The following is a 25,739-nucleotide window of genomic DNA, read 5'->3' as shown; positions in this document are numbered from 1 at the left end:
ATCAATGACCAAACGTATAGAAATTGCTCGAATACTTTATCTCTCGCATACGTAAAATTTGTCGAATAGAATATGTTGCAAAATTTATTACATGTTAACAACCGTGTAAATAATTGAATGTCTTAGGAAATTATTGAACAGACTTATACTCAATAATAATACTGACACTAGACATTTTATCTTCCAGGTAATATCATACCTTTTATCGTGCGTTTTATTACACTGTACAACTTGGCTGGGTTTTACTTCTTGTACTGTAGTTATTTTGGGATGCAACAATCCCAATCAGTGTTCTATTTTCCAAGTCACCTGGGTACATGATGGAAGTCAGTAGCTTAGTACGACTGTTCGAGGTTGGAGTTTTATCCCCTATTGCATCGAAGAATATTTTTATAAGAAAAATAAAAAACAATAGCGGGGAAAAATGTGACACGGTCAGACCAAAAGAAAGAAGATACGTTGACGCTTATGAAATATATGAGAGTGGGGGAGAGGGAGGGATGGTAGCTACAGATAGTGTGTGGTGAAAACCTCTTCTAAATATTGAACTTTTTAAAGTAACCTCGCACCTTTTTTGGGGTTGGGGATATGTCACATGGACTTAAACTTGGAACATAAGAGGGGGAGAGGAGGGATCTGAAAGTCACTTGAGTATTCCTCATAGACACACATTTCATATCAAAGTCGAAAAATTAGTTCCCAGCCACTCATTAAAACTGTCCAGTAATCACAGTCACCGTGGAAAGATGATTAATGGTGTTAATACTTTTTTACGTTAGTTCTCTAGGACAGGCTGTTAGAAGGAGAGTGAAATAGTACAGCAGTGCACTAATCTACATTAAACATTGCACACGTATGGGAGAAGGCCATAGAGCGCGAGCAAGTGTTATAAAATTACATAATTTTACGCGCATGTTTAGATATTGCAGCCGAAATGTCTGGAAACCTAATGTACCAAATTTAAGCAAATAACACTCATGACTCTAGTTTGGACACTGACAATTAAACTGGAAGACCATTACAAGAAATTACACAATAGGATTTGCTTGTTTGACGCTGCTACATGCACACTATTGGTACATAAGATAATTACGCAGGACAATCACTGTCCAAAGTACTCATAAGTTACACAGAGGCAGAACTTAATGTCACCTCAAACGGACATTTTTGCTGAAGGTAAACAACTTGAAGAAATACGGCACAGAAGACATAAATGTGAAAACTTTTACTGCAGAGGAAATAAAGCATTGTTTATCTAACACGATTACAGCGTTGCCAACGACAACAAAAAGTTGTGCTCCATATTTTCTGTCTACATGTCAGGAGCACTTTAATGTTGTATCAGTGAACATGAAATTTGAGTTCATATCCAGAATGAAATGCGGTTGCTACCTGTAGTGTTTGTACGAATAGACATAACTAGTTGGTAATACTTCCAGAACCACATTCTATCTCTAAAAAAATTATGAGATCAGATTAGAATCCCTTTTATAGCGTTCACAAGAACTATTTTCCGAGTAACATCTAATAATTTCTTGACGCCGTAATTTGATTTTACTAATAACTACGTACAAAACAGAGTGAATAATATGGAGCCGAAAATTTGTCACCCTGGCAACACTTCGTCGGTCTAGTAACCTTGAAGTAAAACTGACGGAAGAACATGAAAACCGGCATGTTATTGTTAACTGCTACACAGATTGCTACAGAAGTGAGTATATAATTCATTTAAAGTTTCATCAATTGAGATATACATGGAGATTCTATTCTTTGGGGGTGAACTTGACACCGTGCAATTTGCGTCACACGAGATTTTGCACAATATATTTTTGCAGAATGGACCCAAACCCCAAGCTTCACAATTTACCCCAATTAGGTTCTCTCTCAGGCATTCGGGATACGACCAACATTGCTGACTCACGAAGTCCGATGATGGAATCGTCTCTTGTCAACATCGTCGTTCTTCTCTGTGACAATATGAAGGAAGGGGGAGGAGGGAACGGGGAGAGAAGAAGCGATTCAAGAACTCAAAAGCAATTTCGCTAATGTCGACTTCGAGGGAAGGTGGGAGGGGAGAGGAGTGAGGCGTTGATGCAAGCGTTGCAATTTCTGCGGCTTTAAATTTTGATTTGCTTAATGCGTCTCAAGGCTTCTTTTTTGTTTTATGGAATTTGGAACTGTGGGGGAGATGAAGACGCATAAATGTTTTACCCCCTCTGCAGAAATCGAAATTACAATTTCTAATATCAAAGGAACAGATTTCGTTCCACTTCGCTGCACTTAATCCTACAGCGTAGTGAAAGTAATAAATTCATTGCAGGTTTTTTGATTCCGGAGTTATGTCTGTTTTTTCCTCGAGTGAAACGCAACTAAATGTTTGGAAAAAACAATGGCGTGGTGTCTTCGGGATTTACCCATCCTCATTGACCACACTACCCTAAAAGAAGAACAATGGGTATGTGAAAACATACTATAGTAGTGACTATACTGGGGATGTAACCTCTTACATTCGGAAGGCGCCAGTTTCGGTCCTCTCTCTCTCTCTCTCTCTTGGTTAGGTGATGTCTAGGTCAGAGGATGAGTATGTATCAATTGGCAGACAAATTGTTTATTATATTTCACACACTTCTCTTACATTATACGCGTTTATAAAGAAGATAACTGTGCGGGTGCGATGCAGAGGTTAACTAATATCGTTGCAGTTTTGTTTCAAATCTTGAACCTTGCATTGAGTTGAAAGAAAGAACTTGGGGAAGGACAATTTGCCTGGTAATATTTATGGATCCCAGCGTACCATCCTTACTATTTTACGTCGGACGATGGACGATTTTGAGGAAATGCATACACACAAGATTCAAACTGAGATCACATGACTAAAGCTCGAGTCTCGACGAATAAATGAGGTAAACAGGAATAGCGGAACCAGAGCTTGAGTATGCAGAATTACTGTATGCGAGTACATTTTCTTATCAATTCATTTTATCTTCCTGAAAGTTGGTAGGTGTGAACTTAAATGAAATTTATCTCATTGCTCTTCCGTTTTTAGATAAATAAACTGATTATAATAAAAACTAGAAACGCATGTAAGTAACGGTTGGATCATAAATACTAACGAAGTAGATACGCAACAAAACTTTTAGGATAGGAGGGGGCAAAATGGAAACGTTCTACTACATCTAAAAAGTTAAGGAGAGGAAATCTGTTTGCATAGCAAGTAGAATTTATCTGTGAAATAATTACTTACTAACTGCTGACACAACTTGTAAATAATGTTGCAGTTCGATTTTTCAGCATCCAGTCCCCGACTTACCTGTAACAGAAAATAAGTTTACTGTTAGATTTACTCTTAATATACTAAGTCAATAAATGCACAGAGAGGAAGCAACTGTTAGAAGCAAAGAAACCGTAACAAATTAATGAAAATTAATAATTTGATTGCACCCGCAGTTATTAATTCAAAGCAAGTGTATCTTATGTGAAAAATCGACGACGTATACCCTAATATAGGAGTCTATTTTTGGGTCATTGCTGCACCTGAAACTACAAAGGTGCTATGTCTAAAACTATACTCTAAAGCTGGAAGGCGAAAGTTTGTAGCAGGGATAGTACTGCAACGAAGAATCCACAGAATCCTTCCCGGCGAAATCTGAGACACATCTTCAAAGTTTCTACGGTTTGGCATTCCACAAAAGCTAATCAGCAGCTACGGCAACCTCTTCCCGCTCCACGCTCTTTAATTAAATCAATTCGGGACTCAATCAACAACACAAAATGCCACATTTGCCCTCCCAGCTTTCAGGCAGATCGCATTCCGAAGCTGGGCGCTTGGGAACTCGGAAGATCTTAATTAAATCAGCAGGGAAGCAGAATCAAAGGGATTTCTGCCTGTTAGCAAACTATTTAAGCTTTCAGTCACCGGGAAAGCAAAGCAGATACGTTTGTCAATTAAGAAAGCATTTGTCTCTTTCCTTCTCCTATATTGTTGAACGTAAAATGTTGTTGCAATTCTCCTTTACAGGTTTCCTTAAACGATTGAAGTAGGCTCGACAATTTGAACAATTTCAGGGCATGGAAGAGAAGGAAATTGATGTTGACTCAAGCTTTCGGCAGAATGTTAAGCAACTTAATTCTTCAGTCTTTCGTGTAGAACACAGAAATATTTGGAATCACTGGCGTGTGGGGGGAAGAGGGGCTGAAATATTTAAACCAAAATATTCGAACGAAAGCAGTAAAGAACTAAAAAAAAATCCCCTTAAAATGACTCTCCATCATCATTTTTTTCTCCTTCAACAAACTTTTAAAACGAATATTAAAAGTGGTAATTACAAAAGATTTCATAGCGTATCCCCCTCCCAAGAACGAAACTATGTAATATTCATTTTTACTTTTCCAGCCCCTTCCGAAAAAAAATTCTGCGTACGCTAGGGTTTCGAATAACCCTAAAAGAGCGATGGTAACCAAATATTTGCTTTGATAGGAGACAAATGATTCTCCACTGGCACTCAACTAAATCGGGCTCATTTGTTGAAACTTGCCACACAATTTAGTCAAAATTGACGAACTTAGTAAAGGCTACAATGCATTTTTTTAAGGTAAGAGTGAGTGAGTGTGAGTGTGAGTGTGTGTGTGTGTGTGTGTGTGTGTGTGTGTGTGTGTGTGTAAGAAGTAAGAACACGTGGCCGGTGCCGGTGGTCACATTGTATTAACTACAGAGTTAATGAACTTGTCTTGAGTTAGGAAAGATGTATGCAATGTGTGTTTCATGTTGCGATGTAACTCAATTTTTTTCTGCTTTACAGATTGACCACTGGCAATTTTTATCTTACATTCATATTTTGTCTTAGTACTAACAGTAAAATGGCCTAGGGATGGAGTCGACACGAGACTTGGCACACTCTTGTCGCGAATCGTGACTGAGGAGTTCTCGTCCCGGTATCGATACACAAACGTACAACACGTACTTTTTAAAAGGAAAATTTTAAGGATTAGCCCATACCTCGTACCTCTATAAAATCGGACAGCCACCCTTTGGTATCTGAATAAGTCGCATAGTGCAGTAAATTTGATTCAGGCAAAATTTTCTTATACTTTACACTCTTCTTAGAACGAGATAGGACCGAAATACAAGTCTACATTTTACAAATATATCTCTCAATCTCGGTCTCGTCAAGTCTCGAAGGTTGGGTAGATTCTCTAGAGCTATCAACCAGGCGAGATCTGGAAACGTTTCCAAGCTTTCGAGAGCTAACGTCACTCTCATCTCCAGGGTGGAAGTCATTCTTCTTCTATCCTGAAGACGAGAGTGGCGTTAACACTCGAAAGCTTAAAGCCTGTCCCAGATAAGTGTAGAGCAGAGCCGCGCATATTGGCAGAGGAGGAGGAGGAAAATTGAGTGGTGAAAGCGCAGCGTTGCCAACCGTACGATTCTGCGCGTACCTGTACGAATGTACGGTCCAGACCTTAGTCCGTACACTAAATGCACGGCTTGTCAAAATTAGCTCTTGCAGTTTTATCCCTAATATTTCCCTAAGAAATTCTTAAAACAATCGTATGGACCTGGAGACAAAAATACGGTCCGTTTGACATGTGCGTTCGGTTTTATCCTTTTCAAAATTTGGCAACACTGCATAGTGAAGGGGGAAATCGGGAAAACTCCCGTCGCCCATTACACAAACCCGTTCCTCTCACTGTTCATTGGTGGAGCCATCTCGCGTCACTACTTGCGCAGAGACTTGTCGTTCGCCTGGTCTACAGTTAGCTGGTACGGATAATATAAATCTTTCCACAAGTCACTTAGTCGATTGCGCGAGAGAATATATTCATTATTCGTCGCCAGAAAATCTACAAGACTTACTTCAAACTCTCGAAGGATCTAAGCTCGTTGTCTCAATTTCTTAAATGGGTCTCTTGCCGCTGGTAACGTTCATAAAATAGTCTGTTGTACGTATCATTTTACTTGGAGAATTTTCTTGGAAAAACGAGACATACCATTCCTACATTTAGGTGTTGCATGTTAGGAGTCCAAGTCCTATGCTTCGAAGACGTCACGCTACAACAGGCGACCATGTAATGGAGTTCGTAACTTAGAAATTCCTCGTATTCGTGGGCAGTACTTTAATCTCCCCCACGAGAATCAAATCCATATCACTGAATGAAAAGAATATTCGAGAACAGCTCTTAAGTATCCACTGGTTTGTAATAAAAGTTCAGAATTTGATTCTAAGTTGGAGTTCACCTTTCGTTAGGTGAAAAATTCTTAATTAATAACAATTAAAATTATTTATCAGAAATTATTTACATCGGCCTACAATGAATGAAAATTAGGGAACATTTAAATGCAGTAATATGTTGCTTGTAATTGTTGTGCAGATCACAATTTCGATTTTTTGCGCAATTCCGGTAACACTGGAAATTGTTCAAACAATTCTCGATTTTGCTTCTTTGTTGGTAGTTTTCATGGAAACCGATACATATTGAAATAAATCCGACGACGAATTTTTTAAAGCGTGAAATGGTGTACAAATATATCTTTGCTGAAACATAAATCATGAGTCAGCAAAGGGATATTTGTTCATTATCAATCGAATGAATTAGCAGTAACTGAAGCTTAAGAACAGCGTTCATTCATCATACTGAAAACTGTGCCAATTATTTGTTCAACTAATTACCGAATGTGGAATTGTTAAAGAACATTTCCTAGGCAGGTAAGTCATTCGTGAATAGGATCTAATTTATAAAAATTTAAAATCGTGCCTCTCAGCAGTGTGTGAGTAACAGCTACAAACAACAGATCTTGTGGTAATCAATATAAAATATACTATGTACATTTGTTCTTACTTTCCGTCACAGGAGTCTGGAGCAACACCGCGCATAATGGTAGAGAAGGGGAAAAATCGAGTGAGTGGAGCAAAGCTATGCGCGTTGCTGTAAACGGATGGTAGCTGCAGCCGCTTTGTCCCTCCATGCAAGTAACCCCCTTCCCTCTCGCACGTTCATTGGTAGAGTTCTCTCGAGTCACTACTTCCGCAGATGACTTGTTTCCGTCCCACAGACTCCTGGGACAGAGTAGAGTAAATTTAATAGAAATGATTATGTAGTTTCCTTCTTGAATAAAGTGAGAAGTGAAGTAGAAGAGCTTAGAGAATAGTGGCTGTGGGAACATCTGCTCCAGTTAGGTAGTCTGGTTTCTCTTTCCTTTCTTTCTCTCTCTCTTCCCTATACTTTCTCTTTTATGCCTTCTCATTTTATCTCAGCGTTCCTTCTCTCTGCTCCTCTCAACTTTTCTCTCCTTCTCTCAATTTGTAAGTATCTTTCTCACTATTCCCCTTTTTCTCACTTTATGTCCGTCTATCTCTCAAGCTCTCTTCTTTCAAGTCTTTAAAATTATCTCTCTCCGTCTTTCTAGATTTTAATGTGTAAATAAATGCATGCCTAGTACAGAAAAATACCCCTTCTTTTCATTATCACTTCCCCTGTAATGGCTCAATTAGTAAAGCTCCTGCAAAAGGATCACAATTCTACAGCTTAAATTTCCATATACACCGCCTGTATGTATGCTTTTTACCCGTATCTCATGTGTGCACACATTTCACCTGTCGGGGAGCCGGGGTCCTGGGGCTTACCCTCGCGTGTCGGAACTCCTAGGGGAATGCGGCGGTGTGTCGGAACCATTATTCGCAACATCTCTCTTTCGAACGTGCGTTTCTGCGTAATAATGTGGCAGGAGTGCTTTACAAACGCCACTCGTCATTTCAGTTCTAGTGGACGACTTCAGCCTTTGTCCGACCGAGGTCCGGAGTGTGAGGAAAAATGAATTGCACGGATTGTTCGCGAATGGCTCCCGCAGGGTGAATTTGCTGTTATTAATCCGCACAACGGCTAGCAAACGATTTGCAAACCACCGCTGGCCAGCAATTAAAAGGGGGGAGGATTTATTTGGCTGCGCAGGGGAAGCTACCTCTGCTGAGAAACGTACCACAAACAACTCCAACTACAGACTTTATCCAATGAAAATTACATACGGTATGCCAATTAGCACAAACTATCCATATAGTCGAGACCGTTTGATTACAAGGCGACAGCTTTTCTACTATGTCATCGGAGACACCTGCGTCTACAGAATTAGACATTTCGTCCATAGGGATCTAGTTGCCCTAAGATTATTACATTCATCATATCTTGAGATTTCTCCTAAAATTTGCCAGATGACCTAAATCCAACACTATAACCAAGTTAAATAATTACTCGTATCTCGAAAACTAGTCATACTATTTGAAGATGAGACTGCAAAAATACAGATTTTGTAATCACTATAACCATTCGAGAATGACAACTTTGCAAGTAAGATATAAATATCGCACCCTTCGAAACCAAAATTCGTACATAAGAAAATTAAGAACAGGAATAAAAAAATGCCTACCTCATTAGTAGGGAACGGAACTTTATGTGCTAAAAAAGTCAGAAATATTTATTTTTTATGTGTCATAAATGTTGAAAATATGTGATAAAAACAGGAAAATATGTGACAAAAATAAAAACATTTGGTAACAAAAACAAACTAACATGCATTTTAAACACCTGAAATTAGTTTCTAAATGATTACCTCTTAGCGAGCTATTTTTTGGAAGAGTTGCAGTGGATCAGCATAGTTTTCTCCAAATTTTCCATTGTAAATCTGTGACGATTATCTCTACAAAGCATCTTATATTGTGAGAAAGATCGCTCCACGTCACAAGAAACAATTCTTGCATATTTGAAGCACGAAATGTCACTAACGCTGAAGTTTTCCAAAGCTTCCTCTTCCTCTACTTCACTTTCCAAAACACGTGCAATTTGGCACAAAGTTTGAAAACCTTGGTTTTTCCCAAAAGATTCTGTACATTTAGACATTTAGATCCGGTGAGTTCTTCCAGTTTCGTTTCTACTATACGGACTTCACCAATGGAAGCTGCCAAAGTGTTCGCGGACGATTCAAGCTTTCATATGGAATTAGAGAGAATGGACAGGTTTGTTGAGATGTATGCCAATTCGACTTTTAAGGAGGGCTCCATCAACAGTTCTTGCAGAATTCTTCTTTGTCGAGATCATTTACAACAGATACGATTTTTTCAAAGTTCTGGGCATAACATCTGCATCCAACCAAGTGCCCCATCGCGTAACTACAGGTGTAGGGGGGAGGGGAACCTCAGGATATTTTTGTTTAAAAATGTCCATTCTTCTAGGCGACTTGATAAAAACTTTCTTCCCATTTGAAACCAGTTTATCGACATTGGGATAAAGAGCTCTTATCTTTTCACATATTCTATGCAACGCATGAGCCACACATTTAACGTGCACCATTTTGGGGTAGCTAACGGCAAGGCCTATTGCATGTAAGCTGCAGCATCTGTCAAGAGAAGAACATTGTCAAATGTTATGCCTTGCGGCCACAATAGCTGCATTGCTTCATTAAAAAGCCTTGCTATCGTTACGTGTAGCCAGCCCCAGCTACTTACAGCTATTTTCTCCCAATAGGAGGATCGTAGGCGAGGTGCCAGAAGTCTGCCAGCGAGGGTGTTCAAAGACTAAACAAACCTAGCACTCTCGATATGAAAGAGGTGCGGAGAATAAACATTTTTCCTTCGAGGATTTCGAGGTAGATGAAGTCAATGAGCGATTTTATGTATTTAAAATGAAAATTCGCAAAATATGTATTTACATACGGAAAACTGGAAAATATGTGTTTTTATGTAAAATAAAAATTGCTGTGTTGACATATAAGGCTATGATCAGAATTTTGGCAAAAATGAGGGTCTCTATCTTATCGCAGAAAAAACATTTATTTACCTAAAGTTCCTTTCCCTACTCATTAGGCACCCGACAAGAGCTATAGCAGAGTATGAGATAGTGAGAGGGTGAGAGTAGGGCACAGGAAAGCCGAAAAAGAGGAAGAGAGGCTGGGAGAGCGAGAGAAATAGAGAAAAAATAAAAAAGGGAGAGCAAATAGGAAGAGACGCAGACAGCTTGCGAGACAGGGGTCCTGGGTTCGATACCCGGTGGAGGCAGATAGTGGTTCGGATCCCACTTTAAACTGTAGGTCCAGTCCCAATTAGCCTTACTGTGCATAAAGTGGACTTAAACACCAACTCAATCAATCAATCAATCAATCAAGCTTGCGAGACAGGAAAGATTGAATGAGGGGATAAGCAGAAAGGTAAATATTGTTTGGTTTTTTGTTACATTTTACTTCGTTTTCTGCCACCTTTGCCTAAGCGCGAAGATGAGAATGGAAGGTGATAAGCTGAAACTGGCGAAAGGACAATCACAAATAAACAGGGACAAGACAACATGAGCGCTGTAGAGGATTATACCGACTTCGAGTCAGGCACCACAGCATCGTGCAGAATACAGTCCACAGTATTCTTCGTGAAACAGAGATTGACCAGACAGGCAAAGAGCGGAAGAGGGGTGAATCAGGTGGAAATAGATATAGATAGATAGATAGAGAGAGAGAGAGAGAGAGAGAGAGAGAGAGAGAGAGAGAGAGAGAGAGAGAGAGAGAGAGAGAGAGAGAGAGAGAGAGAGAGAGACACACACACGAGACGAGACGTTGGAAAAATCTTGGAAACAACATAATTTCGAAAGGGTTCGGGGGACTTACACCAGAGACCCCCCAGTGTTTGTATAGAGGCAAGCGAGAGTGTTCAAGGGGCGAGGAAACGGATCCTGCACACAATGAACGACCGCCGCACAAAATTACGCTATAAATCAGTCTTGGAAGGGGACGGAGTGTATTTGTTCTCTATTACGAGAGCCGAGTCAAGGAAGAGAAAAAATCGGAACGCGTAAATCACAAAACAGATCAATGCTTAACAACGCCTAATGAGAGTTCTGTTGGTTTTTATATCTTTTACGATTTGTTTGTTTCATTTCTCCAACCCCCTGTCTCAATCCCTACAACGCCCTGTGGTATTTGCTATTTTTACTTGGCTTGCTCTGGGTCTTTAATATGTGTCTTCGCACCAGCATGCGAAAATGGATTATTCCACGAATTTCACGCAAACAAGAGCAATGTGTGTAAGGTTTCTCGGATTATCAACTATTACACAGAAATAAAGGAGCCCCGAGTTCGATCCCCGTTAGAGGATGCGCAGTAGTTCACGTTTTACTTTAAACTGTAGGCCCAGTCCCGATTAACCTCTCTGAGCATAATGTGAACTTAAAACAACCGATGACTACTACACAATACGTCTGTAAGATAGTATAAATTCGAATTCCAAGTGCTCCAAAATAACGTAGTACACTCCTCAAAAGAAGTTTGGAATTGTTACATTAGGCACAACAAGTTTTGAATATTATTACATTAGGCAATAGGTGATAGGCACGGTAACATATGTTGGCGAAAAGACGATAACGTCCACCAGACAGATACCATGTGTTCCCAAGGTCGTACCTATCACCTATTCTCTAATATAACAATATTACAAACTTTTTGTGTGGAGTGTATTTTTAACATATCTACAACCTGTACAGTCATGGAAAAAAGTTCTTCCCCATAAGGCTTTAATAGGAGCAAGTAATGCAGGAGGGTAGGCAACACATATTGCACCCTTCGATGATCGGGTGATTTTGCCTGTCTTAACACCGAGAAATGTGTTCCACGCGAAGGTCAACATGGCAGGAAAGCAAAGAGGGTCACGTGACTATTGGTTACGCGGAGTGTTGTGCTTCTCCACGTCCCCAGTTCTTGATCCACATTGCAGAAAAAGCAGGGCTGCATGCAATATATGAAAATAGGTTTTTTCAACTACACGCTTAATTATGATTTTCCCAATTGTAAATCTATCAGACGTGTCTCCCGATTTAGTCGGGACAGTCTTTTACTTTGAATTCCTGTTTGCCATAGGCGTAACTTGACGGGAGCAGAAAGGGCAGTTGTAACCCCCCTCCAAATCAGGTTTCTTAAAGCTGCTAAAACAGGAATTAAATACTATGATTTGACGCGTCCAAAAAAAGTATTATATTGAAAGATTTTTCCCAAATACGTAGATAGCAATTTAATACTTTGAAAGTGTCTCAGATTTGTTTATTGTCACAACTTAGTGTGGCACAGGTCTACTACAAAAGTGGAATTTCGTAACAGAAATATGAACCCACTCCTTTTATTTCGTAGCCGATTTCATCTTGAAACTGAAATTAAGAATATTAGTTAACAATGTAATTGGTAAACAATAAAAAAATGTGTTAGACCCAGTTCTTTAATACCTTATCATAATCTTTATCGCAAGTTTAAATTTTGTTGTAAGTCCACTTTATGCAAAAAAAAGGTAAAGTTCTCATCTGTGCTTAGCGCTACGACATGAAGGCGTATAGGGGGTGTGGGGGTAACGCCCCACACTTTCTTGATTCGTTCGTGAGTGGGGGTGATGTGATCAGCATCACGCCCCTGACCGCCTTTACCCCCAGGGTTTCCCCCAGGTACCCATGTCATTCGACGCTGGGTGGGCGCTGGGGCCGCTTCCAATGTTAGAAAAGTTCCCGGGCTTGAACCGGCCGGGAATCGAACCCGGGGCCTATAGCATGGTAGTCAGACGCGTTACGGACTGAGTCACCGGCACAGATAGACTAATCTGAAGTGCATACAGTTTAAAGTGGGATTCGAACCACTATGTGCGATCACCTGGTATCGTACCCCAGACCCCTTGATTACAAGGCCTTCCACTACGCCATCAGTGAGGCGCACACAATCTTTGTATTTCGACCTTTTTAAACCTATATGTATCATATAAGAGGTTGTTTAACGTTGCTATGCCTCTATGGATTATATTTAGCCAGTATTCGAGCACATAGCGTCAGATTTCATAGAATATAAGCTTCTCTTCCATGTTTATGGTTTCCTGTCTGCAGTAGAAAAACTGGCAGGTTCCCATAGCTTTTCTTTCAATAGTCTTCCAATGGTTGCATATCATATCACTCAAATTTGATTCATTCGTTTCGAACACAATCCCCGATGGCGCAGTGGGATCGTGGGCGCCTTGTAATTAAGGGATCCCGGGTTCGATACTCGGTGGAGGAACATAGTGGTTCGGATCCCCCTTTAAACTGTAGGTCCATTCACGATTAGCCTAACAGGACATAAAGTAGACTTAAGACACCAAATCAAGCAACCAACACAATCCCGTTATTGTCCAGATTATCGAATCCAGAACCTTCGTCGCGAATAACATAAGCAGGAAGACAACGTGAAATAACCGAACAGAAACAGAACCTAAAACCTACATCGGATAGATTGGATTAAGTCGACGATATAGCACGGGTTCTGAAATGAAAAAGAATACGAAAGTTGAATGACCTCTATACGCACCCACTTTTCCTCCACTCAATGGGGAAGATATCCTTCTAGCTGAGAAGCCTTTACGTAGGAGTGCCCTGAGGGAACTTCAAGGCCACGAAGATAAAGTATTCTCCGTGCAATGACGGGACCAAAACAAACGTCAGATAGCTGTGTTCCTCCTTATTTCGTACGCCATTGATAACTGGAACACGTGACCTCGTCTTTGGTGGAGCAGAAGCCTGCTTGCTTGCCACCACCCTTTAGTTCAGTGACCTTCGCCCGTAGTCAGCAAGAGTGAATGACTCACCAGATACTTGTTGTCTGTGAGGCTACACAAGAATAGATATTTCGTTAGTGGCTGTAAGTATTGTTTCATCTGCAGTTATATCAGTTAACATTTCAATAGTTTCCTTCCTAATGGTTACGTTAGTGATAAACATGTAAATTAGTTCTCGAGAGTGAACGTTTTATCTATTTGAACGGGGAATTTTTATACAGCCTGCATGTATTATTTTTTCCTGAAACAAGAAGAAATTCGAAGACGCAAAAAGAATCGTATAAGAGTAGTTAACAAAAGGAAAAAAGAAGAAGAAAACTGAAAATGTAAATGCTGAAATAAATTATGGTAGAGATCGAGTGAATAACATTTTGCCATGGGGCCTCCTCGATGGCGTAGTGATAACGTCCTCGCCTTGTAATCAGTGGATCCCGGGTTTGATACACGGTGGATGCACATAGTGGTTAGTATCCCACTTTAAACTGAAGGTCGAGTCCAGATTAGCATATCTGTGCACCAAACCAAAACTAAGAAAGAAATTGTCACAGTGTAAGAAAATTTCATGTTCAACCAGATACGAAACAAAAGGGAATAATATATTGCAGGTTGGTGTTCACATCTGTAGCATCTAACCAGCACAATTATGAATCGCAACATATCGTATCAGATCCATTTTTATTATACATGTATGATAATATAAGAGAAGTAGAGGAAAGAGAAAACCAAGCGAAACACGGACGCCTTCTCCAGAATTTCAAATCTCGTTACATAAGGTTCTGGGTTGGAGTCCCGAACAGGCATGACTTTCTTGTTCTTGCCCTTTTATCTGCTTCATTTCATCATAATTCATCGTTATGGTTTACCTGCAGGGGAAGAATAATGACAATAATTGCCAATACAAAGCCAATGACAAACAGAACAACTCGATTACGGAGGTGCCAAGAAGAAACGAGACTTGACAGTGTCTCCGTCTCTCGGTTTGTCGAATTGAAAATTGCTCTCCCGTTCTCGGTCTCGATTAGTTAAATATAGAAATCGAAAATGTATGTGAATGAATATACATGTATTTTATATATTCCGGTTTTGTAGGAGATTTCGTGAGAGATGAAATAAGTACTCTTCCATCGTATTTATTTTTATAATTTTTATTCCCTGTTCGATGATCGCGACGATAAGGACGAGTGACCATTACATGAAATTGATGACGAAATAGTCAAACACCCCCGACAAGGACGGTACTCAAACCCGGGAACTTTGGCGACGATATTGAATGTCAATCACTTAATGAGCTTGACCACCGAGCCTGCTTAATGTTGTTTCTGTCAGGTAATTCGTAATAATATCCCACATTCACTATCATTTGCTTCATAATTTATCTTATTGTTGTGATTAACCTGAATTCAAAGAATTAGTTGAAAGGCAAAAATGCAAGATTGAATGTCTCTGATGTTACTTCGTGCCGAATAATATGACGTGGTATTATGATATGAATTTTTTAATCATATAATATGCCTATTCATTCCATTGATTGATCCCAATTGAGCACACAAAATATGGTATAATGTCCACTCCATGGAGGAGAGGTTAGCACAGCGCGCTACGATGCCATGGGTCCCTGGTTAGAATCTCGACTTGGGCGTGGGTGTCCTTGGTGAGTGTCCCTTCATCAATTTCATCAAAGCATCACTCATCTTCATCGTCGCTATTTGCCAAAAGTGAAAGAATAGCAAATCTAAATAACAAACATCCAATCAAATCGAACATCTCTACCGATTTAATTCTATACGGTACCGAATTCCCACTTTATTACTGCATCTTGAGTCATTTTACAGCATCTCAATTGTTTTCCGAGTCGAAAACATTTGGAATGTTGTTTTGTGCAGTTGATTGTGCATTGTTTCGTTGTTTGGATTGTTTAATTAACGTCGCATTAATTAGTTTTAGACCAATCGTGACAGCGGGAAGCAAGAGCACAAAGGAAGCGAAAAAGACAAGGAAGAGACCACGGCTTTCTTTAAAGATAGCATCCCGTGAATACAACTCAAGTGACTGCAGAATATTATGAATAAAATTTATTTCGCTTTTTCCTTTTATTTCTGTTTCAGTTATTTTACTTCGCTTTTCTTCTACCACTCGCGTCACTCGAGTCGGTGAGGAAGAATTATAAACTCGTGAAATGGACGATGGTACAAAAAAAGATATGCCTCTCCCACGGTTCGATTTGGTTTGGTTTGATTTGGTGTTTTAAGTCCACTTTATGCGCAGTAAGGCTAATCGGGACTGGACCTACAGTTTAAAGTGGGATCCGAACCACTTGTGCCTCCACCGGGTATCGAACCCGGGACTCCCACGGTTCGAAACTGTCAGTAAAAATATTGTCTTATTTTTAAAATTTACGGGCAAATATGGTTTGTCACGTAGCAATTTTCGCTTATCTCTTTCTCAAGGGGTTCCATTGCCTCTCTGATGTCGTAGTGGTAACGTCTTCGCCATGTAATGAAAGGCTTCCGAATTCAATACCAAGTAGAGAGGCATTTGGTTCGAATCCCATTTTAATCTGTAGGTCCAGTGCATGAACTGGACTTAAACAATTAACGTGTGGCATGTGGTCTGTGATGAGAACCATCATTTAAGCGAACCTTCTTGACAATGACTCTAATATCACTTGAAAGAATAGTATTTCCTTACGAGTAGCTCTTGTCAAGAAACTAGTTCCCGAAATTTTCTTCTGGAGGCATCGTAACACCCAGCTGTTTGTTGTGGCTGGGGCACGAGTCATGTGACTCATGCTATCAAAGCTCAATCCTTCCCGAGAACTCGGAATCACCAGGCAAACTTAAGCGAATATTTTGTTATTTGGGTTGCATAAACAACAGGCTTTAAGACGTTACGAAATTCTACGTCCCGTGGCCCAGGTATTTTTTTCTAAGACTGTACATGTAATTTATATCAAAATCATTAATTTATGCCCTCTGCTGTGCCGTGCTAGCAACGTTGTTTTACGTGTTCGACACATCCTTCTTGAATTTGCAGATTTTACTTTTCTCAGAGACAGTTTTAACCTTCCCAACGATTTGTCATCTATGTTGGGATGTGACAATGTTTTAACAAATATTTTTAGCTTTTTAAAGAAGAGCGGGCCTTTTAGACTGTTTCTGAGGTAGTTTTTAGTCCTTTCTTACCTTGTTCTATTTAAGTCTCTTTACACCGCAGCTTTTCTTTTTAAATATCAAGGTAAGGGTTTTAGGTAAGATGACTTTCTCCGTACACTTAGAAGAGTGTAAAATGGCCATACGTACCGAAGCACCCGAAAATTTTAAATCTAATTCCCTCTAAAATTACTGGAACATGTTCTGAACAACGTGAGTAATTACTGGCTTTGAAGCGCGTTTCGCTAGCCTTTAAACCACGGAGGAGTTCAGCTCGATAAACACAGAGGAGAGGGCCCGATATATTTCAATATGATGGAACCTCCGCACATGGGCAATGAAGAAAGTTTGGTGCAGCGATCTGCTACAGTAAATGAAAGGTGCTGCCTTTCTGGAGATCGTGTCCTCTCCTTATTGCCAAATCTGTGAAGGCAGCAGCGGGAGAATGCACGAAACGTTTCTTTCTTGCAGACGAAGTCAAGAGGGAAGAAGGCAGGCGACATCAAGCACACTCCCTGTCGGTCCAGAGGACGTGCTGAAAGGAACATTACTCGCACGTGTTTCTCGCGCAGGGAAGCCAAGTATATTAGCAGTGTGCGAAGAGATATGACTAAGCAGTTTTATCCTCAGTAGAACCGAGACACGTCTGGACGAGGGGCGCGTGCTCACGGTAAATTGTTCTCCGGGGTTATACCGTTCGTTGTTAAGAGTTACGGACGATCATTGGAAACGAAGACCACCAAAAGAAGGAATGGATATAGGGGATGGAACTTCGTGATCTTTGGTGTTGTGGCGGAAGGACCATTCCTAGAATAGTAGTCCGCCCCTATTCGTGGGTGATACATTCATAGAAGCAAGCTCTATACATGTATTTTTCCCATTACATGCCTGTCAACAATAAAATTTGATGGACAAACTATGCACAACACATTTTTACTTACTTCTTGAAAAAGAACTGCCAGCATCACCATTTTTATGCTTTGGAGACGTTGTTAAGCATTTTTTGCACAACATGGCGTCCAGAACATCGGTAAAATAATCCATGGATATAGAGCGGGCAGATTATTGTATTCTCTTCTTGAATTTGTGAGTCCTCTCACCTGACTGACAGGTTAATTACTACCAGGCAATGCAACTGGATTCTAACCTGTACTGTAACTGCAGTAGGAAGCCAATCATGCATATGAACTATTAGCCCGTTACAGCTTACATATTTGTCTAAAGTGTTCGTTCTTACATCCACTATATGCACAGATATGCTAATCAGGAACTCATATTCAATTTGAAGTGCGATACATACTACTGAAATGCACATCCACTGAGAATCTAACCGGAAAACCCTGGGTACAATTTAAATTTTACTTCCTTTACCTGCGTTGCGTCCTTAGGGTAATCGCGACGATAAGGATGAATGATTAGATGATACAAATGAAGGGACACTCGCACAGAAACAATCTTAAGTAGGCAAGGACTCGTGCCCGTACCCTTCGGTGTTCTCGATTACAAAGAAAGAACGTTATCACTACGCTGCAGAGATGTTCGATCTAAGGTCATTCGATAAAGGCAATGCTTATTAATAATTGCTTTCGAGATCCACACATTCATCTCAAAATTCACCATCGCGATGAAAAATCCAAAAACGGGTTAAGACAGGAGAACGATACTTACCTGGCCTTCAGTAAAGAACAACCTCTGCTGAGACCCACAACAAGTGAAGGAAAATTGGGCCAAGGAAACTGGGAAACGGGGTTCAAAAAACAATGCAAATTCCTCTTAGGGCGAATCCTAAAGATCACTAAGAGAAGAGCAGCCAGCAGAAGCATGCCTTATGTTGCAAAATCTTCCTCTAGAGCTCGTCTCGGGCATTGAGACTTTGTTAGTAATTTTCTCCCGCTCAGTTAACCCAGTTTAATTAAGAGAAGATACCAATTAGTGAGCTTGGCTTAACTCACTAACAACTTACCCATCAGACTCTCTCGCTATCAGCCGATGCTTCCTGTCTCCCTTCCGGTCGGTCTCCCGAGAGAAAATAAGGGGAAAACTCCAGACGGGAGCTTTTGAGGTCGGAAATAGATAATCCGGGAAGATTATCCGATGGGGGTTTCCATGAGGATCCTCCCAGGAGGAGATGCTTTCCGCAAGATTAAGATGGAAAACCGCACTCGCCTTCTGCAGGCATACAAAACGCCGCAAGCTCCAGTCTTCAATGCACGTTCGGTCTCCAGACAGAAGTGGATTTCGCATTGAGAGCCCAATAAGGATGATGACGAGACGAGGCACAGTCTCGCATTGTAAACGAGATAGCCTCTCTCGTTGTCGGTCTCGAGTTGAATTCAATTCTCGAACACATCTCGAAATAACAGCAAATTTTCTTAAGGCGAGGAGGGACAATTTCCCCTTGGCCTTTCTCGCTGGGGCAGCTGCTGATCACTGTTGCCAACTTCGCTCTTTTGGAGCCAAATCTGGCTCTTTCGTGCACTCGTTTGACTGTGAACTGTGGCACCCGCCCTCTGCCCCACTATGATGCCACCACTGGCTCCGGCCCAAAAATACCAACTTTTGCCATGAGTGTACATTTTGCACGTGACGTGATATTCGTATAGCTATAGGCTGCGTCACCCACCTTTTGTTTCCTCCCCATGTATTTTTATATATAGCGCTGTGGCTAAGATGAAGATGACAATTTTGTTATCCGGGAACCCTTTATTTTCGATTTTATATTAACATCATTGGATTATTGAGATGGGTGATGCCGCCAAATCTAGGCGGTGAAAACTAAGAAAGAATAAATTGCCATCACTTTAAAGCTAACGGTAATAGCAGCACCCCTACCCCTATGACAACTAAAATTACCCTAGTAGGCACTTAATGCAGCCTTCGTTAATCTAGCTCGTTGCAAGTCCTCTTTAGCTATATTAATGGTGAAATTTAGCTCTATTATGCACATCAGGTTTGGCAACACTGCCAGGATGGCCGTAGGAGGCAAGGCGAAATGCACTAGGCTTATGGGACCATTATTTTATTCGTTCTCTCGGGAATATCAAACATCCGATGACGTAGAAAAGTACATGGACGGGAAAAGGACACGTAGAACTATGTCATAGCAGTAGGAAAAGTCGAAACTCCCATTTGATGAGCCGTAACTTGAAGTTGAAGTTGATGTCCCATAAGGAATACATGGGATTCGGTAAATACTAATTCATCATATATTTCAAAAATCATATAAGGCTTAATAATCAACTTAGGAAACCGCTTCCACTTGCCACATGGGGAGAAATTCATACTCTTCATTTCTGCAGGAGATCTTTTTAGTAGCATTGCTCATTCCGACGATATTGGAATAAATGCATGCCTGGTGCGTAATTGTCCCTCTTCGCCTAAACAACAACAAAAAAACTACTTCGCCTTCCTTCTATTTCAGTTCTTTAACGTTTTTTTTACATTTTTTGTTCATCGCTATGAAATGAATGATGGGGAAACAGCGATACATGTTTTAGTTAGATTTTAATAATGTTATTTAGCAAGTCTCGGTGGCGGAGTTGTCACCGTAACGCGCTAAGATGTCAGAAGTCCCTGGTTCGAACTTGTATAAGGCAACTCCGCCCCTGTGAAGTTTGTCTCGAATCTTTGTCTTCTCCATTGTTAAACGGGTGTATCACTCCCAGGGCTATCTCTACAGCCTCAACATCCAAATTTCTTCATCTCTGGTACCTTAGACGAAGTTTGTAAAGATAGGTATATAAAGTATCACACTCTACAGAGCTCAAGAGAGTGCTACTTTAACCGAACAAAAGCAAGGCCTACTGATGTAGAAGACATTTAAACGATAACGGTAACCCCCAAAACAGAACAAAAAATCCGTATAAATAAAGGATTTTTACTGCATAACATTCACAATTCCTCTTGCATCTTCGAATGTTAAAAAATTATAAAGGGAATTCAAATTCCTAAAAATCTAAATACAGTATTTTCCGGTCTGACATTAGTCCTCATATTTTCAACTCCTTTTAGACCAATTTAACTACATGATAATATAGACTTGACGGTAGTAGGGGAAAGAGACTAAATTGGTCTAGAGTGATATTATGCTATGCGATAATTGTCAAAATGTTAACTATCGTTAGCTGATTGTAAAGCTCAATCTAAAATCAAACATATTGTTGTAACCGCTCTGGCAATCTAAAATTATCAGATTAGACTGGAACGCATATTAAACCTAGATAAAAATTTAGAACTAATTCTCTCAAGAGTAATTTGTAAAAATAAGTGTTTCAGTATTTCAGGCCAAAAGCTCACGAAAATCCCAACCGTACAGGTCTCTAAAAAAAGAAAAAAGAACAGGCCAGAATGTATTGGTGTAACATTTTAATAACACCAACACCGTAAGAGATAATCACACATTTTATGCTACAAAACTTAAAAGAACGTCTAGAAATTTAACTAATTGCCGAACAGAACAAAAGGAATGTAAAACAAATATATAGCAATGAAGTTCTCCTTCTGTATCTGCGCGATTTAGAAAAAATTGGCAGATTTTGAGGTAAGTTCGACACTGGAATTCTAGCAATCACTATAAGATTCCGGTGGAATTAACAAGAAGTTTGCACCACTGTTCAGATCGTTGGTGTGACCCAAAGTGCTGACAGCAATTGGGAGACGGGAAAGAAACGCCGGGAAACAATCCAGAGGTTCCGCCTTTTCACACAAGGATCCTCGTTGAATCATAAGTTACACACGCTGCATACTTCTCCCCTTCTTTCCCGGTCGGTTGCTTTGCCAAAACAACTCCAGCGGCGAGGGAAGCCGAAATTGAGAGGAAGATCGGTGAGAAACGCACTCGACGATGACAAGTCTTCGCAAACTGTTTGCTTTGAGGGAAGAAATTAAGACTCTTTCTGGTCAAATTATTCTCTTTTTTGATGCCAAGCTTGTATGGAGAATGACTAAGTTGTTTTCAAAAGCAATTAGCATTTGTAATTTTCTGCTACGGCCAGAAGCATCGCCAATTTGTGGGGCGTGGGGGTATGCCCACAGTGAAAATCTTAGCACATATAATAGTGTACACGAGATTTTTAGAATCAAAACCAGAACAAGGATCTCTCCTTCTGTTTATTTTTTTCTCTTTCTCTCTCACATACACTCGGTCGTCTCGCCGAAGTTTCTGGTCCGAGTAGTGGCTCTCAAAAGTTTTTTTTTTGGTTTTAAGTCCACTTTTTGCATAGATAGGCTAATTTGAAATGGAGCCGAACCACTATGTGCCTCCACTGGGTATCGAACGTGGTACACCTCGACTGCAAGGCGACGAAGTTACCAGTACGCCACCGTGAAGGCTCGAGTCCCGGCTTTGGCATTATTGTTTCTTTGAGAGGTGTCTTAATCAATTTCGTGAAATTATCATTAATCCTTGTCGCTGCGATTGGCCAAAAGTGGCCGAAAAGCTAGGAAGGTCTGTGTGCTCTAAGGGATAGCCCAAGCATTACTGGATCCCCGCACGCGCGGACTGCTACATAGCTCTTCAAAAGGCAGCGAGTCGGTCAGTGCGTACGTCACTCTCAGCGACTGTAGTTAATAGATAGATTACGGCGACGATTCCATTTTAAAACGGACGAAAAGAAAAAAAAATATACAAGAACGCAGGAAAAGATCAATTTCGTGTCCTTCTCAAGGACACCACAATCCCTCGGGCCTCCTTCCTCGAGCCCGCCGTACAAGACACTTTGGCAATATTTCATGCGGCATAAATTCCGGAGCTGCAGCTCTTATACCTGGCTCTATCCCCTCTTAAACAGCCCGGGCGGCTCCACGCCTCCGGCAAACGACGTGTCTTCCGCGCTGTTTTATTGGTGCGTAAACTCCGCAGCCCCAGACCGAACGACGGAGCAATTGGTTATCTGTGGCCTCGGTACAGACTCCGCGAACTCGCTATGTGGCGGGAACACTAAATAAACAGAAACAAACTGCTCCTAAAGTATTGATTCACCCCTGGCGAAGGCGGAAGGGAGGTTCGAAGGATTACCACGTGTCTTGTGCTTCCGAATTCAACGCAGACGAATCTGCAGAACCCGCTCCTGATCAGAAATTATCCTGACAGTTATGCAATCAGAATTTCAACCTAATACAACGAACTACCATAAAAATAAATAACTGGACATCTAAGCAACTTATCATGCTTAAGTATCTTAACAGCTACAGAAATGCTGGGATAAATTATATTACGTCACTCCTTTGCGAACCCTTACATTTGTTTCCGAAAGTTCTAAAATGAGCAACGTGCTCCAAGTCGCACGTAGCACGGTGCATCTGTATGAATGGAGACATAAGTTAGTTAGCTAGTTAAGTTGGTGTTTTAAGTCCACTTTATGCACAGTAAGGCTAATTGGGACTGGACCTACAGTTTAAAGTTGGATCCGAACCACTATGTGCCTCCACCGGGTATCGAACCGGGGACCCCTTGACCACAAGGCGATGAAGCTACCACTACGCCATCGGGGAGACCCGAATGGAGACATAAGAAACTGATATTAGTGTTTAATGAAAAAAATACTAAGTGGTAATGGGAAGAAACTATGCATTAAATTGTAATATTTGCTTATTTTGAACGCAGAATATACAGGCTGACTGCTTGCCACATAAAGCCAACGGCAAAGATAAGAGTAAGCAAATTGTCCATCGCTAATTTCATTCTTATTTATTCTACATCCTACGTTGTCTTACGGAATTGAATATCTGTTGATGCGAAGCAGCTGTTCATGATCATCAAAGGTGAAGGAATATTCACCTACTGTTATTTTTTCTGTAGGACGTACAGAAACATCCATTTGTCGAGTGTCTATCATGAATAATAAAACCAAAAGAAGGAAATGATACTCAATAGTGTATGCATGTTTGCTGAAATAATGTGACTTAAATCTGTTTCGAACAATTGGATGGAAGCAATAATCCAATGGTATAATAACAAGCAGAAGTGCGTTAAAGTACGGTAGCGGCAAGACGAAAAGCTGAACTTGAGAGTTCACTGAATTTAATTCACGTGGTTTTTTGCCGAGCGAACTTCAGCAAATTCTGATATACCAACCTACCTCAAATGAGGGAAAAGTTCAGTAAACGAGTACACAGAAAAGAAAAAAAACATACATACCAAACCTTTAAGGGCCTCTCCGATGGCGTAGTAGTGACGTCGTCGCATTATGCTCAAACGATCTCCGGTTCGATAGCCGGTGGAGGAACATGGTTGTTCGGATCGGACTTTAAACTGAAAGTTCATCCTTATTAGCCTGTCTAAGCATAAAAGTGCACTTAAAACTTCAAACGAAACCTTCAGGAACAGGCAACCTAGATATTAAAACTAACTGTATCATAGTAAAACCTGTAAAGGTGTTCGTTACGGTGCAAGAAAAGGGGTCTAGTTATAAGTGAGGGGTGGGAACTAAATATTAGGTCATAGGAATATTATAGTGAGATATCGAAGGAAGAAGAATGAAAGTAAGAAAGATAGACAAAAACTGAAAGATAGTAAAAAAAAAGTAAGAACGACAAACCAGAAAAGACAGTATGAAAAAGAGAGGAAGACAATGTTTCGTTCACTAAACTGGCCACATATTTACTCTTTCAAAGAGTTAAGAACTTAAAACTCATCTGAGGACAGCAGCACAGTGTTCTCCGGATGCAAATGCTTGATTCAAATTCAATAAGCAAGAGCTTTGAAGTGCGACATCCAGAGAAAAGCACATGGCTTTACTGTTCAAACAACTCAAAGTCGATATAGCCATTTGGGCTGAAACAAAAATGCTGCATTAACTTGTGCGACAGAGTAAAGAAAACAGCGAAGACCTGCCAAGTAAACAAGTTGACTGGCGCGCATTAGTTTCCTCGCTAACCCAACAAGAGACAGTGTAGACGTTTCGGATTAATGAACTGTCTCATTGTCTGAACACTAGATGTCGCCACTGCATACCGACCAAATGGATAGTCCGTGTTCTCTTCAGCGCTGGGCACGAATGCTAATTTCTCTCGCTGGGCTTCCTCCGAATCGAACTAAACTTCCTGTCTCCGCAGAACGCATATAAATACAGAGGTTGTATGGAGGAGAGATTAAAGACGAAAACAGGAAGAAAGAGAGAGAAGAACACAAATATAGAGGTCATGTGGAGAATAAATTAAATATTACAAGGAAAATAAGAGGTTGAAAAAGAGAGTGACAGATAACCCCCCCCCCGCCACACATAAATACACCCAGAGAGAATATAATTACATAGACGTGTTAAATGCGGAAAATTGTTGAACTGTAACAGCCTGAAAATAATGGTCAGGTAGAGCAATGCTACAGTGTTGAATAAATAATGTTAATGTAACTGGTTTAGACCTGAATAAAGGCATTGTAACAGTATCTTTCTTTGCACCTTTTTGAAAGCATTTACAGAACCTTTCTTTCCCGACCATAACTTTGTACCTTAAAATCAGTTTCCTAGTAATAATCTTTATTCCAAGAAGAGTTGTGTGTGTGTGTGTATGTGTAAATAAACCTCGCTCTACGTTCACGACAGTAGGTAGAATGATAGGCAGCAAGATCAGAGAGAAAGAATGGTAAACAGAAAAACTTATCAAAAGAAAGAATAGATAGAAAAGTCATACAGATAGAGAGGGACTAAGAGAAAATAGATATAAAGGAGCGGAAAAAGAGGACAGAAAGAAAGAAGGAAAAGAAAAGTGACCGAGGGAGAGAAAGTAACAAAGGTAAAAAGAGAAATTAGGATATAGCTGAAGTGAGAGAGAGAGAAGAGAATGATCAAGAAAAATATGGCTATAAAAGGAAACAGAAGGAGGTACAAAATATGGAAAAGAAAGAGCACAAAAGGAAAAAGTTCCAGATAGAAAGCACAAAAGTTAGAAACTTGGAAATAAAGGGGGAACAGAAAGGCAAAGCACAAAAGATGGAGGAAGATCGAGAGGGAGATCATTCCGAGGATAAATTATTAGGTCTTTTAAGTAGTCTTCAGTTTGG

At 40.4% G+C, this 25,739-nt stretch overlaps 2 protein-coding genes across 4 annotated transcripts in view; both read right to left on the bottom strand.

Moving 5' to 3' along the window:
* The window catches only part of LOC145985356 (protein kinase C-binding protein NELL1-like), a 197,763-nt gene that overhangs the window by 133,878 nt on the left and 38,146 nt on the right, over positions 1-25,739 (bottom strand). The gene's annotated exons all lie outside the window — the stretch shown is intronic.
* LOC145985357 (uncharacterized) overlaps positions 3,293-25,739 on the bottom strand; it is a 218,044-nt gene continuing 195,597 nt past the window's right edge. The window contains exon 9 of the mRNA XM_083119276.1: positions 3,293-3,310. The gene's annotated coding sequence lies outside the window, so the exon portion shown is untranslated. The remainder of the gene's footprint in view (positions 3,311-25,739) is intronic.

The sequence above is a fragment of the Lepisma saccharinum genome, chromosome 3 (genome assembly GCF_977018435.1).
Source record: "Lepisma saccharinum chromosome 3, izLepSacc3.1, whole genome shotgun sequence".
Lineage (NCBI taxonomy): Eukaryota > Metazoa > Arthropoda > Insecta > Zygentoma > Lepismatidae > Lepisma > Lepisma saccharinum.
Note: the sequence above shows the minus strand (reverse complement) of the source record. Positions and strands in the feature narration are given on the sequence as shown.